Below are 15,388 nucleotides of genomic sequence, written 5' to 3'. Positions count from 1 at the left end.
GTCCTGCGGGAAACTGGCCACACCTAGTACCAGATAATCTAATGCTATGGTTCGTCCCCATCATTCCAAAGGAAGGCTGAGGATACATTTGATCATCGCCACTTTATTGTCCCAGGAGACTAGGTACTTGCAGCACTTCTTTACCCCGGGATTGCAATACACCAGGATGGTATCTGTCATCAAAGAAACATGCTCCAGGGGGGACGTATCGGACAAAAGTGCTTTACATAAATACCTGTTGTATTGGCCTTACTGTACGGAGGTACTTTTTAAACCACTGGGTGAGCTGACTAGACGACTCACCTCCGCCCCTTTGTGTTTCTTATACTCAGGTGGCAATTTTTGTACATGGTTCTGCCGGTCCATGTGCAAGCACTTTGCTCAAGTACTCTAGCTGTCTAATCTCTGACCATTGCTGCCCCGTTGCTTAACTTTTGAGATGAAAAAACATCACTTCCGTTTACAACCATACAGATGTGATGGCCTTTGTTGAGTCGGCAGCAGCATCTAGAGAAGTATTCGGTAGACCGTAACATGAATCCATCAAATATGCCGAGGACTTTGTTGTTACACTCTGTGGTAAATCTGGTATAAATAGAGTAAACCCTGAACATACCTGGACAAGGAAGGAAAATTCAATCTCATTCATTCGACACACTCATAATCCGATACACTCACTCTATATATACGGGTAAGTTCTATATAACTCTGCATTCTTCCCGTATCATATACACTTAACACCAACTCATTTTCAACGCTTAGCTCCACAATCACTCCTCTGTGGGGTATCTGTTGACTTTGACAACAGCACCAAACTTATCCCGAATCTTAGACATTCTCTTCCCGTGAATTTATGTTTAACACACAGCCACCATGTGCACCATGGAGGGACCTAAAAAAAAATAAAAATTACTCAGTCTCAGTCACATAAAAGTATTGTACCGATTCCCATATCTGGCATGGGTCCAATATAAAGTCCTAACGAATTTTAAGGGCCAAGAGAGTCAAGATCCTTTTCAGTGAAACAAGAATGAAAAGCAAATCAATTCTATGGAGTGTTCTTTAAATTTTAACATGTAGTGAATGCAATTATGAATACATTTCCACCTTACCACGTTCGAGGTAAGTGCTTTGAGAAATGAAAAACTGTCTATGTTGACTTCTTGAGATGTAGTTTTCGAATGTTTTATGCGGCCTTGTTGATAATCTGATGTAAAGCAAGCTCATCGAATAGAATTCCCGAGGAAGTATACGTACCAGTTCGTTAAATAGGACATAAATTTGGGCGAAAAGTGGTAAATCTGGTATAAATAGAGTAAACCCTGAACATACCTGGACAAGGAAGGAAAATTCAATCTCATTCATTCGACACACTCATAATCCGATACACTCACTCTATATATACGAGCGGGTAAGCTCTATATAACCCTGCATTCTTCCCGTATCATATACACTTAACACCAACTCATTTTCAACGCTTAGCTCCACAATCACTCCTCTGTGGGGTATCTGTTGACTTTGACAACAGCACCAAACTTATCCCGAATCTTAGACATTCTCTTCCCGTGAATTTATGTTTAACACACAGCCACCATGTGCACCATGGAGGGACCTCTCCAATAACTAGCACGATTCAGACCATTAAAGAGACTTATATAAAAATTACTCAGTCTCAGTCACATAAAAGTATTGTACCGATTCCCATATCTGGCATGCGTCCAATATAAAGTCCTAACGAATTTTAAGGGCCAAGAGAGTCAAGATCCTTTTCAGTGAAACAAGAATGAAACGCAAATCAATTCGATGGAGTGTTCTTTAAATTTTTACATGTAGTGAATGCAATTATGAATATATTTCCACCTTACCACGTTCGAGGTAAGTGCTTTGAAAAATGAAAAACTGTCTATGTTGACTTCTTGAGATGTAGTTTTCGAATGTTTTATGCGGCCTTGTTGATGATCTGATGTAAATCAAGCACATCGGATAGAATTCCCGAGGAAGTATACGTACCAGTTCGTTAAATAGGATGTAAATTTGGGTGAAAAAGTTATTGGATTTCGAATATTTTAGTTTGTAATTATATTAATGGGAAATTTTTGCAATAATTATTTTCAAATTTTTCCTTATTATCTTCGGCAAAATATTAATTTTCCTCATCCCAGTGTGCAATATGGAATGAATATGAATATTTTGTTAGTTACCTACAAACGAGTACAAACATCTAAGAATAATTTTAAACACACACATACTTATGTATGTATGTAAGTATGAATGAATGTATGAATACCTACTAACATACGGACATATTCATGAAACTCATATGAATTACTTTTGGGCCGATCATTATGGCTTTTTTTGTATGGCTTTTGTTCTTTCTTTCCTGCTTTTATTTTGTTTTGTTTTCGGCCAAAAAGTATCGATGCCAAGATGTGATAAGAAACAAAACAACAACAACAAAAAGAGCTGAATAAAAAAAGGTTTCTTTTGTAAATGATGTGTACCTTGCATATGTATAAGAGTGTATCTGAGTGTGTGAGTGACTCTTGGAGGTTTGTACGTTTGTTTTCATTTCATTCATTTGTTCAGAAAAATTTTCGTTGGATGGTTGGTGGATGTATTTTTTTCTGTTTTGTTTAGTTTTAATAAAAATTCTAACCTTTAGAAGTTATCCGTGTTTCGTTTTTTTGTTAGATGGTGCATTTTATATAAAATATTACAATAATACGAGGGTGTAGTGATCAGTTGTTGCAATCTTTAGTATAACAAAAGTAAGTTAGTTTGAAAGGAAGATGTATGTTTTAACAGTTTCGAAGAAATCTGTCTAATCTACTAATCCTAGAGATACTGGTAGGAATCGAACCTGCCACCATCAGACTTGGGCTCGACCTTTATCTAAAGAAACCTATAGCAGTGTTAAATGTACTTCTTTTTAAAATTTAAGAAACTACTTCCCACTTGACCCATGCATATTTTTTTATAAATATATAACAAATCACTGTTGATTTGTTTTTTGTTATATTTTGTAGTTGTTTTGTAGGAACATTCTTAGTTACCCATTTACCTGTTTCCTTTGCTGGTGCATGCATGACTTTTGTTCAAAAAATATATATATTATTCAGACAGACCATGCATTCTTTGTTCTACATCTAAGACCATGAATCATTTGAGTTTAAAGAAAACAAAAAGTATTTTGATAAAAATAAAATAAATTTGAAATAAAATTTATACCAAAATACTTATCATAAGAAACCTTAATACGAGTAAGTAGGTACTTGTCAACCAGTTTTATAAACTGGTTTTTATTTTAAATACAAACAACTTAAGTTAAATACTAAATAATTTGGTAAAAATGCATAAAGAATTCAGGGGGCCAGTAAAGATTTTATAAACGATTTCATCTTGTAGTAATATGTAAATATATGTGGAATTTAAATATATCTATGTTGGAATTATCATAGTTTAATAATAATAATGAATTTTATGATTTTATAATGCAAATATGATAAACGCTTTTGTTTTCACTTTTCATCATTTACATTTTTTCATATTTGTTACGTTCTCGTTTTTAAAGGAATTTTTTATGTCTAAATATTATTAAATTGGAGGTCTTATAATAGAGGTTTTACATAATCATATCTTTTAAAGATTTGTGTACAAAAAGCGTTAAGCGGGGCCCTTAATAATAATGAAAACTTTGTGATAAAAATAGTTGAAAAGATGTTTCTGTAGGGAACCTGATAGTAAATAAAAATGCATCCAGAATCCACGAAAATGTCATCAGCGTTTTATTCCATTCAAGGCATCGGTTCCTGATAACATCACGCTGTTTTCAAGTAGTTAGCACATCTAGCTTACATTTTTAAATCGTTAATCTGTTGTTCTTGAGCTAATACAGTATATATGTACGTATTCTTATACGAAGATTTATTTTGGCTAAAAATTTTACTACTTTCAGGGGTCATTGAACACATGGTGGGCATGGTCTATGCGGAAACAGTAGACATTAAGATTTAAGCTATGATGTTAACGTTAGGATGACTGCTCCGGTAACAGTGGCCAAATGTTAACATAAAGATTGTGATAGTCCTTAAGGAAACACATAGACTGCCTTGTATATTTCTCGATTGGGTAGCAGTCAGTGAAGATGAACACTAGGGTTATAACCAAAATTAGGACCTATCAATAAATGGTAGCCAGTAGTATTCCAAAAATTAGAATAGTTACAACAAAAACCTTTTTCTCCGATCATTTTGGCGTAAAAACCTTTCGATGCAAATCGATTTTCTAAAACCTTTCTCAAACAAATTTACATAAATTTTGTACACAATAATCTACATGTTCGGGTTCTAAATATGGATGAGGAATAAATCGCAGCCTCCATCAAGTCGAAGTGCTTTACGGTACCACCTGCCGTGTTGACATTTTTTCACGGTCCATGTACAAGCACTTTGCTCAAGTATCCATTAAATAAGCCGAGGATTTGATCTTACTCACAGAGAACACAATGTGGTACATCTGGTATGAACAGAGTAAATCCTTATCATATATAAGGGCAAGGAAAATTCAATGGTATCACTTATATAAGATACCTTACATCCATCACCATTCAATCCAGTACACTTTTCATTCAAGACACTCATAGAGAACAACGTCTGATACATTCACTTTAGGTAAGAGTTTATCTGTGTGAATGCGATAAGGTCCACATACCCCTACATTCATCCCGCATCATATACACTTAACACCATGCGGGTCGAATGTCGAAGTGCTTTACGTGAACACCTGCCATGTTGGTCTATTTCACGGTGGGGCGACTCACCACCGCCCCATTGTGTTTGTTACACGCATGTGGCAATTTACGTATATGGATGTTCCGGTTCAATATACGCGCACTTTGCTCAAGTACTTGAGCTATCGCTCTAATCTCTGAACATTGCTGCTCTGTTGCTTAACTTCCGAGATGTAAAACATCACTTCCGTTTACAACCACGCAGATGGGATGGCCTCTGCTGATTTGAATCCATCAAATAAGCCGAGACTTTGTTCTTACTCACAGTGACACACTGTGGTAATTCTGGTATGAACAGAGTTTACTCTGAACACATCTGGACAAGGAAGGAAAATTCACTGGTATCATTTGTATATGATACCTTTCATCCATCATCATTCAACCCAGCACACTTCTCATTCATCCGACGCACTCATAAGAGAACAACATACGACACACTTATTCTAGGTTCTACATTCATCCCGTACCATATACAATTAACACCAACTCATTTCCAACGCTAAGTCCCACAGTCACTCCTCTGTGGGGTATCTGTTATTTTCGGCAACAGCACCGAACTTATCCCGAAATATTGACTTTACCTTACATCAGTCCTCTAACCGCCACTTACTCTCCCCGCGAATTTGGGTTTAAAACACAGCCACTACGTGGATCCCGAAAGAACCCCAAACAACTGACCAGCCAGGACAAGTCATGCGGGCAACTGGCCACACCAAATTATGTGGTTCTCTGGTTAGACCACATGTCAAATCATACCAAGGACTAGCCGAGGAGTGAAGAGTCACTGCGGGTCATTTGTTGTCTAGGCAACAGCACCGAACTTATCCGAAATTATAGACTTTACCGTGCATCAGTCTTTTAACCAACATTTTCTTCACGCGAATTTAGATTTAAACCGCAGCCACTGCATGCACCCCGAAGATACCTTTCCAATAACCGGGACAAGATAAAGTCTAAAACTTAAGCAAAATACGTTGCGTCAATGTTCGAGAGAGTCGAAAGAACCAGTAACTGTTTCATCACTTAAAAGACCTTTAGTCTTCAGCCCATACATGGAATTATATTCCTTTTTAGGTCAGAGGTATGTAGTGTAAATATGGGGTAGATCATAGGCGGAAAAGAAATTTATGCAACATTTTCTATTTCAAAGATATGGCGGTTCCATCGGATGTCACTTTGCATCATGCCATAGTCCATCAACTGCTTTTGATATGTCCAATGCACTACTCTGCTTTTACCAATGCTGTGAATGGATCGACGCCATTGAGAAAAGTGCTCTTCCTAAGAAGGTAAGATGCAATGTGGTCCTGAGCAGAATTTACGCATTGATTTCGAGCTTTCAATTGATTTGAATAACTCTTACACTGCGCACAGTGGTATAGGAAAAAAAAAAGAGGGAAATAATTCGGTAACTTCTAAACGGTTAATCCGATTTTAATGAAATTTGGTATGCACAAAGAGGAGGTGTTGTCGAGTTTAGGTTTTGAATTTGGACCTTATAGGCCAACCAGGGGCCCGGCGGGGGGTCCTCAAATTAGGACACCTCGGCTATGTTAAATTTTTAAAACGATCCTATTTCTTCATTTGAGTTCCGATTTAAAAAAAATTTCGTATATAGAATCTCCTCATCGAGCACTATAAAAAATGTCGTCGTAGCAGTAAATTATCTCTTATAGTTTAGGAGATATTCGCATTTGAATATTAAAATTTTAAAATTTTTACCGTCCTTACTTTAGTTTTTTTGATAATAGCAGGTCCAAATATTTCCGATTTTCGCCATTTTTTTTTTATTTGCTTAACAACAAGTTTATATACCAAGCAGTGAAAGAATTATGTAAAAATCATGACTGAGTCCAAAGTTATAGGCATTTAAATTTAAAAAATTAAAAAAAGGCGATTTTTTGTCATTTTTTTGGGAAAAAAGTATCTTTTTCTTTTTAAGTTATCTAAAAAGTTTCTAAGAAGATGTATATAGAATTTATACTTTTTGGAAAGCTGACTTTACATAAAATACGATAAATGAAACAAAACCTAACAATTTTTGATACCGAGGGGACCAGGTCCATCCAAAAAAACCCTATTTTTTATGGAAAATTAAATTTTGAGCAAAAATTCTCAAATCGCATAGTCGATATCAAATTATAGTGACCTGTTTTATATGACCCAATAAGTTCTTAATCATTTTGTAACGGGTTTCGATAACCCCGCCCCTGGTATGGATATAATAGGCAAAAAACCAAAAAATCCCATTTTTGGGATTTTTTAAAACTTTTTTGGGAATTCCGGGATTTCTAATAAGAAAATTCGAAATTTTTATTTAATTTTGGATTTTGAGTAAAAAAATCTACCTAACTGTAAAATTTCATCAAAAAATATTCATAAATAAAATTTTTATTGCAATTTGAAAAATTTGTATCTTCGCAAAAACTGAATAAAAAACATTTTTTAATTTTTTTAAAAAAAGTATTCCGCGAATTTTTTAATTTTCAAAAATTATATACAGTTTTGAAAAATAGACAAAATTACCTTTCCATTGATATATAACATGCCTACCTAATGTTTTTTAAGTGACAAATTAATTAGGGAAAACTCAACATCTTTTAGAAAATTTGCCTAGCACTATTATTTTCATCCATAAGGTTAACTCTTAAATTTGTTACATATATGGATGAAAATAATAGTGCTAGGTAAATTTTCTAAAAGATGTTGAGTTTTCCCTAATTAATTTGTCACTTAAAAAACATTAGGTAGGCATGTTATATATCAATGGAAAGGTAATTTTGTCTATTTTTCAAAACTGTATATAATTTTTGAAAATTAAAAAATTCGCGGAATACTTTTTTTAAAAAAAATTAAAAAATGTTTTTTATTCAGTTTTTGCGAAGATACAAATTTTTCAAATTGCAATAAAAATTTTATTTATGAATATTTTTTGATGAAATTTTACAGTTAGGTAGATTTTTTTACTCAAAATCCAAAATTAAATAAAAATTTCGAATTTTCTTATTAGAAATCCCGGAATTCCCAAAAAAGTTTTAAAAAATCCCAAAAATGGGATTTTTTGGTTTTTTGCCTATTATATCCATACCAGGGGCGGGGTTATCGAAACCCGTTACAAAATGATTAAGAACTTATTGGGTCATATAAAACAGGTCACTATAATTTGATATCGACTATGCGATTTGAGAATTTTTGCTCAAAATTTAATTTTCCATAAAAAATAGGGTTTTTTTGGATGGACGTGGTCCCCTCGGTATCAAAAATTGTTAGGTTTTGTTTCATTTATCGTATTTTATGTAAAGTCAGCTTTCCAAAAAGTATAAATTCTATATACATCTTCTTAGAAACTTTTTAGATAACTTAAAAAGAAAAAGATACTTTTTTCCCAAAAAAATGACAAAAAATCGCCTTTTTTTAATTTTTTAAATTTAAATGCCTATAACTTTGGACTCAGTCATGATTTTTACATAATTCTTTCACTGCTTGGTATATAAACTTGTTGTTAAGCAAATAAAAAAAAATGGCGAAAATCGGAAATATTTGGACCTGCTATTATCAAAAAAACTAAAGTAAGGACGGTAAAAATTTTAAAATTTTAATATTCAAATGCGAATATCTCCTAAACTATAAGAGATAATTTACTGCTACATTTTTTATAGTGCTCGATGAGGAGATTCTATATACGAAATTTTTTTTAAATCGGAACTCAAATGAAGAAATAGGATCGTTTTAAAAATTTAACATAGCCGAGGTGTCCTAATTTGAGGACCCCCCGCCGGGCCCCTGGTTGGCCTATAAGGTCCAAATTCAAAACCTAAACTCGACAACACCTCCTCTTTGTGCATACCAAATTTCATTAAAATCGGATTAACCGTTTAGAAGTTACCGAATTATTTCCCTCTTTTTTTTTTCCTATACCACTGTGCTGCGTTTTTAGATCTTTTGTGCAGCTCGTGGGTTCGCCATAACAGGTTTAATTCATGTATGAAAATAATGGGTTTGATTGTTGAAAAGTTGAATATATCCTTTCGGACCAGTGATGAAGCACCTAAGATTCTTTCTCGACGAGTCCTTAGTATCGGACAATTGCACAATATGTGTTCAGAGGTTTCCTCCTGATAGCCACAAAATCTGCATAGCTTCCATATGGCGTTTCCTAGAATGAATTGATGTTATCTGAGGCTACAATGCCTCGTGGGTAGTCCCGTTAGTATTCGAACATCACTTTTGTTAAGCGATAACAACTTTTGGGATTTTCCCCTTGATATCGTAACTAAGCGTTTTGTCTGTCTAAGCCCTGTTGTAGCTTCCCAGTGGCGAGCAAATACCGATTCGATCCACTATTCGCATCTTTGTCTGACGTATACTTGACAAGCTTAAACTAAGTGTTCCCATTTAAATAAAAGTTAGAAAACAAGTTTAGTCACGTATTAAATGAACCCCCTTAATATATAATGAGTGTGCAATAAAAAACTGGGAATATTAAAATCCCCTTTTTTAAAAAAAGAACCATAACAAGCTTGATCTTGTAATTCCAATGTACTTAATTGGAAATCAATTCCGATTTGTGCGGTTTTGGAAATACTGTGTCTTTTATTCAACTGAACTAATTTTTAAACGCTTTTGATTAACTTTCCAAAACAGCAATTCTTTAAAATATAAATAATATTATTTATAAAATATATATTATATAATTTCTGTCGCCGTTTTTATTATTACTAATCATAGTACATATTTCATTTAAGATGAAGAAATAACATTGTGACTCACTGTACTGGTTTCACAACAATAATAAACACCAACGATTTCTTTACATATACAACAATAATATATACTTAGCTTCATATAAATATGTATGTATGTATTTTTGTTTTCATTTTTACAAAACAACAAACTTTTGAACAACGACAACAATGACAACAACATCGAAAAGTACAACGGCTCACTCACTACTGATAAGATAAGAGGTCTATTTAAACAAAAAAGTTCTATAACATTAGCAAAACAACAAAAACACATAAACAAAAGTGGAATGAACTAAATACGAGTGAGTATAGGAGAATTCAAAAAAATGCATTTTCGAAATAGGGTATCGAAACAATTAAAATAAATTTTGTAAAAATTCAAAACATTTACTGATCCGGTTGATAAAGCTAACCTTTTAGTTGAGTTATTCACTTGCCGGATCAGAACGATCAACCACTGCCCGAGCTCGAAATGGTTTCAGTGTAACTATGCCAAATATATTCTTTAGAGCGCTTGCCGTTAAAAGGATTTCAACAGATCTCAACATAAACAAGTCTCCTGGATGAGATGGCATACCAGCACTGGTCCTAAAGCAATGCTCTTCGAATCTAGCTTGTCCATTAGGTAATCTTTACAACTTTCTATACCATGAGATGCTAATAACCCTGAAAATTACCGACCTATAGTAATTTGTTCAGCACTAACTAACATCTTGTTAAGTATTTAGAGACCAACAATTTACTTAACGATCGCCAGTATGGTTTTCGTAGAGGTCGCTCTACGAGAGATATAGTTTCATTCCATTCACCATTTGGGCGAAATCTCTTGGTGTCGGTAATAATTTCTCTCGATTTATTTCGAGTTGTCTCAGAGATTGCTTTGTACGAGTTGTTATAGATGAGATTTCATCAAATGAGTTCAAGATTAACTGAGGGGTACCGCAAAGCTCCGTTCTTTCCCATACCATATTTCTTATTTCCATAAACTCTACTCTTTTGCCGATGTCATCAATATCTGCATTCTTATTCATTCAATTATAGGCCAAGACCTTCAGAGATTGGGGCCATGAGGCACAATATGACGACTCAATGTTGTTTTCCAACACATAAGCCCATGGCAGATAATGTTGTTCCATCTACATATATTTATGATTGGTGTATATATCAAGGAATCAGAAACTCTTGATGTTCGGGGCATGAAAATACAGTGCGATGTCCGCTGGAATAAAAATATTTTTTAAGTGTCGAAAAAAGCATTCCAGTGTCTTGGTTTTTTAAAACTAACTATGTAAGACTTACTTCACTCCATTTAATCTCCTTACCATTTACATCACTTATATCAGACCGAAAATGGAATGCAACTCTCATATATGGTCCGGGGCTTCGATATCTATTTTGGAGCTACTCCACCGAGTACAGGAGGGACGAACTTACTTATCGGTGACAGTAGGGTATTCAACCTTACAGATTCACTTGAGCACTGCCGCAAAATAGAGTGTATTTCAATATTAAAATATAATATGTTTCTCTGAAATTTGGGATCTTGATCCCGAAACCCGTATAATCTTACGCAACACAGGTCTTTCTTCAAGAACACACCCATTCCAGTCCAGTGGGCCGCACAACTCCCTGCCACTTTCAATGTAAGAAGATTTAAATCAAATGTCCACAAACACAACTCCCTCCCTCAGGAAGTCCAAAAAAGTTCCATAATACGGTTATTTTAACAATTTTTGCTAGGACCAATAGGTGAAAAGTACTCTCATTTAAATAAAACCCTGTATGACCAAAATGTCCAACTTTGACCCCCTCTGACTCCGGCAGTTCATGACCGATAGAGCTGAAATTTGGCGTCTGACCTACCATTCAATAGTACTAACCTTAACATGAAATTGCCCATATGTATGTATGAAAATTTTTGAGAAACTTAGCTCCAAGTAGTAAAGTTAGAAAGACTTCAAATGGGATCAAAACTTAATTATAATAAGCATTACTTTGCTATTTATTTTTTTTTACTCAGTTGTCGACATTAAAATTATTATTTATTTTGAACCGATAGGACCTGTTTTTGCAAATGAAATTAAAATTTTTTTTAGCCATGATCAATAAAAGATTATAACAATGTTTTAAAATACACACTTCCTCTTTAGTGCAGTTGCATCTGAAAACATTACTCTTTTGTTGGAAAAAATCTCTTACGGAAAAAATTCAAAGAGAATTCATTTTATAACAATATTCAGCAACCCTTAAGAGAGTTACTCAAACATTTGCTGAATACAACACAATATAACATGGATGAGTTAAGGAATTTACAAAACATAAAGCAAATTTAAATATGAAACAGAATGAGTTTGTTGTCAGTTTTATAAATTAAACACAAAATGCATGATTTAATTATAATTAATTAATAAATTCATAAAATAAAAAAATAAATTCAAAAATTTATTTTAAATTTTAAAACTCTTTTAAAGAGAAAAATATTGAAAACTGTTTTCAAACTCAACATTTTAAAGGAATTTCTAGGTGTTTAAATTCTCGCACTGCCATCTTGGTGCTGCTCACCCACACAATCACAGTTCCAGCTCACATAGATACGGACCCATACTAAACTAGATAGAATATTATAAAAGAGCACATATCTATATATCACCCACTCTTTGCTGCACATACTCCCATACAAAACTAACTCTCTCCCAGTGTTGCCAACTTAGTGCTTTTAGCACTATTTGCGGTGCCTTTTGGTGTGCCAAACGCGGAAAATTTTGCTCATGGTGCCTTTTTTCAAAAAGGCACTACAGTGGTGCTTTCTAATTTTATGACAGTGCATTTAGTGCTTTTTATACCCACCATCAAAAAAGATGAGTGGGGTATATTGATTTTGTCACTCCGTTTGTAACACATCGAAATATTGGTCGTAGACCCACAAAAGTATATATATTTTGGGTCCTTATTAAATTCTAAGCCGATCTAACCATGTCCATCCGTCTGTTCATCTGTCCGTCCGTCTGTCTGTTGAAAGCACGATAGGGTTAGATCGGAAAGAGCAAGCGAGTTAAATTTTTCCACAAATATTTCTTATAGGTAAGGTTTGTTTGGTATGGCAAATGGGCAATATGGGTCCGCAATTTCGCATATCCCCCATACAAGTGACCCCCCGAAAAACAGCTTTAACAGTCACAACTGTTTTAAACATACGAGTATAGCGATAAAATTTGGCATAAATAAGTTTTATATGCGTCAAAATCTCTGTACCAAATTTTATGGGAATCGGTCCAAAATTGACCCTACCCCCCATACGAGTATAGCGATGAAATTCAACATAAGTAAGTTTTATATAAGCCAAAATCTCTACTAAATTTTATAGAAATAGGTCTATAATTGAGCCTACCCCCATATAAGGTCTCCTTCAGAAAATGATTTAAACGGTCATTACTGACTTAAAAATACGAGTATAGCGATGAAATTCGGCATAAATAAGTTTTATATAAGGCAAAATGTCTCTACCAAATTTTATGGGAATTGGTCCATAACTGACCTTACCCCCAAATAAGGTCTCCCTATGAGTGCAGCGTTGAAATTCAACATAAGTAACTTTTATATGCATCAAAATTTCTCTACCAAATGACATTAATACTCATTACCGACTTAAAAATATTCGACATAAATATGTTTTATATAAGCCAAAATCTCTCTAGCAAATTTTACGGCAATCGGTCCATATTTGACCCTACCCCCACATATGGTCACCTTCAAAAATTGATTTTAACGCTCTTTACTGACTTAAAAATACGAGTATAGCGGAGAAATTCGAAATAAACAACTTTTATACAAACGTAATCTTCCTACCGAATTTAATTCGGATTTTTCGGTAACCTACCCTACCCCCTATTAAGGTCCCCTTAAAAATATGAGTACAGCGATGAAAATTGACAAAAAATAAGTTTTATACAATTTTTTTACACAATTGAACCTATCCCTAATATATAAAGCCTCCATGATTACTTCATCGTTGTACTCGCAATAAAAAGATTTTTATTATAATTCTTTATTCCGAATTTTATGACGATATAACTGACCAACAAAACAAAATCTATGTACAAAATTTTATGGGTATCGATATATAAACTTAAAAATAATATATATAGATTTTGCAAAAAAAAATATATTTCACACAATTTTACAATTTGGGTGTGGTTACATCGGTTCGCCAGTTGGTAGTGTGCCTGTCAGTTTGAATGTTTAATGACATTTTACTATTTTTAAAATAACTTTTAAACAAATCAAGAAATTTGAAAATTTCTCATCTTATTTATCTAATATTCGTCAAACATTAGTTTTAGTTCTTACGTTACTAAAAATCTAACTCACACAGATGAAAGACTTTAGTATGACGCATGTTTTGTTTTGTAGTCAATGTTCTAAAAAACGAATTTTGGAGTCTTGTAGGAAATGAGCGAAATAATGTGCAATTTTTATTAAAATAAACAATATTTGACTAAAAAACGTTAGTGCTTTTTTACCCATTTTCAGTTAGAAAATTACGCTTTTTTACCCCTTTTTAATTTTTTTGCGCGCGTTTTGCTTGACCAATGTTGGCAACACTGCTCTCTCCACTGTCATTTATTTTAAAGAACCGAACATCAACATCATTCACTCACTCACACACACGCACACTCTCCCAGCACCACTCACCTCTCCCAGTATAAAACTCTCACCAAAAAGTTTCACATTTACTTTACACATCTCTATGCTGTATGAAATACTCAATACTTTATGGTACAATTTCAACCATCAGTTTTCGAATTTCCAAACACACTGCTGGTATTCATGAAATACACGATACTTTTTGGTGGTGGCCGTACCAAAAAGTGACTAGTTTATCGTACAGCAAAATGTCTGCCTCGAAAATTATAAAACTTGATGGTGCGTCGCACCATAAAGTAGGGAAAAATGTCAAACTTGACGCTTCGTGCTGGACTATTCGATACTTTATGGTACGTTTGAACGGGGATAGAGTGCGGTACATAAAGTATTAGATTCCTTGTAACTTGAGCGCAATGTATGAAATATTTGATACTTTATGGTGCGCTGGCTGTATAGTCATGACAGCGTTTTACTGAACAACTATACGAAGGAAACTATAGGGCCTACAATGAAAATCACTGGCACTACTATACAGCAATGTGCGCTCGTATATGTCACACTGGTACAATCACTATACATACAGATATACATCAATATATACATATAGATATTACATACATACAGACAGAATGACAGACTTACATACCTAAGTGCTAGTACGTAAATATGTACGTATGTAAGTACTTTATGCCAGAAATGAAAGAATGATTGGTACTATTTGAACGTTTTCTCTGTATAGTGAAATTTATATCTGAGTGGAAATTATACGATTTCTCTACATTTTAGGTTAGGTTTATGGTTTTATTTAAATATTTTGGACCGATCTTTTCAGAATTTAAAACAAATCCTCTAAAGTTTACTCTGGCAAGAGCTTTAATATGGTTCCAAGTTTTGTATGTCTTTTGTCATTCTTTGATGACATGTCTTTCGCAGGCGATCGGGTAGACGATGAACTAGGGAATTCCATTCCAGGGTATTTCGGAGTATGTGACCTATCCATGTTCCTTCGATTTTCACCCATTTAGGCCAGAATTCAAGGATTAATGAAAATTTACAGTCTGGCTGCAGTTGAATATGCTTATTTCTAGACATCGCTGTAACGCCCTACAGTTTAATTGTACTGTCTCCCTATCTATCCGGTTGTTTATATCATCTTCGGAACGCCAAAGATTCGTGGTCCTCTATAGCCCTCTTGAACCGATAAGACTTC

This window comes from Lucilia sericata, unplaced genomic scaffold (genome assembly GCF_015586225.1).
Source record: "Lucilia sericata isolate MDLA Ls3-8-SP2 unplaced genomic scaffold, ASM1558622v1 Contig000600F_arrow, whole genome shotgun sequence".
Taxonomy (NCBI): domain Eukaryota; kingdom Metazoa; phylum Arthropoda; class Insecta; order Diptera; family Calliphoridae; genus Lucilia; species Lucilia sericata.
The sequence above is the reverse complement of the archived record's forward strand: the minus strand, read 5'-3'. Positions refer to the sequence as shown.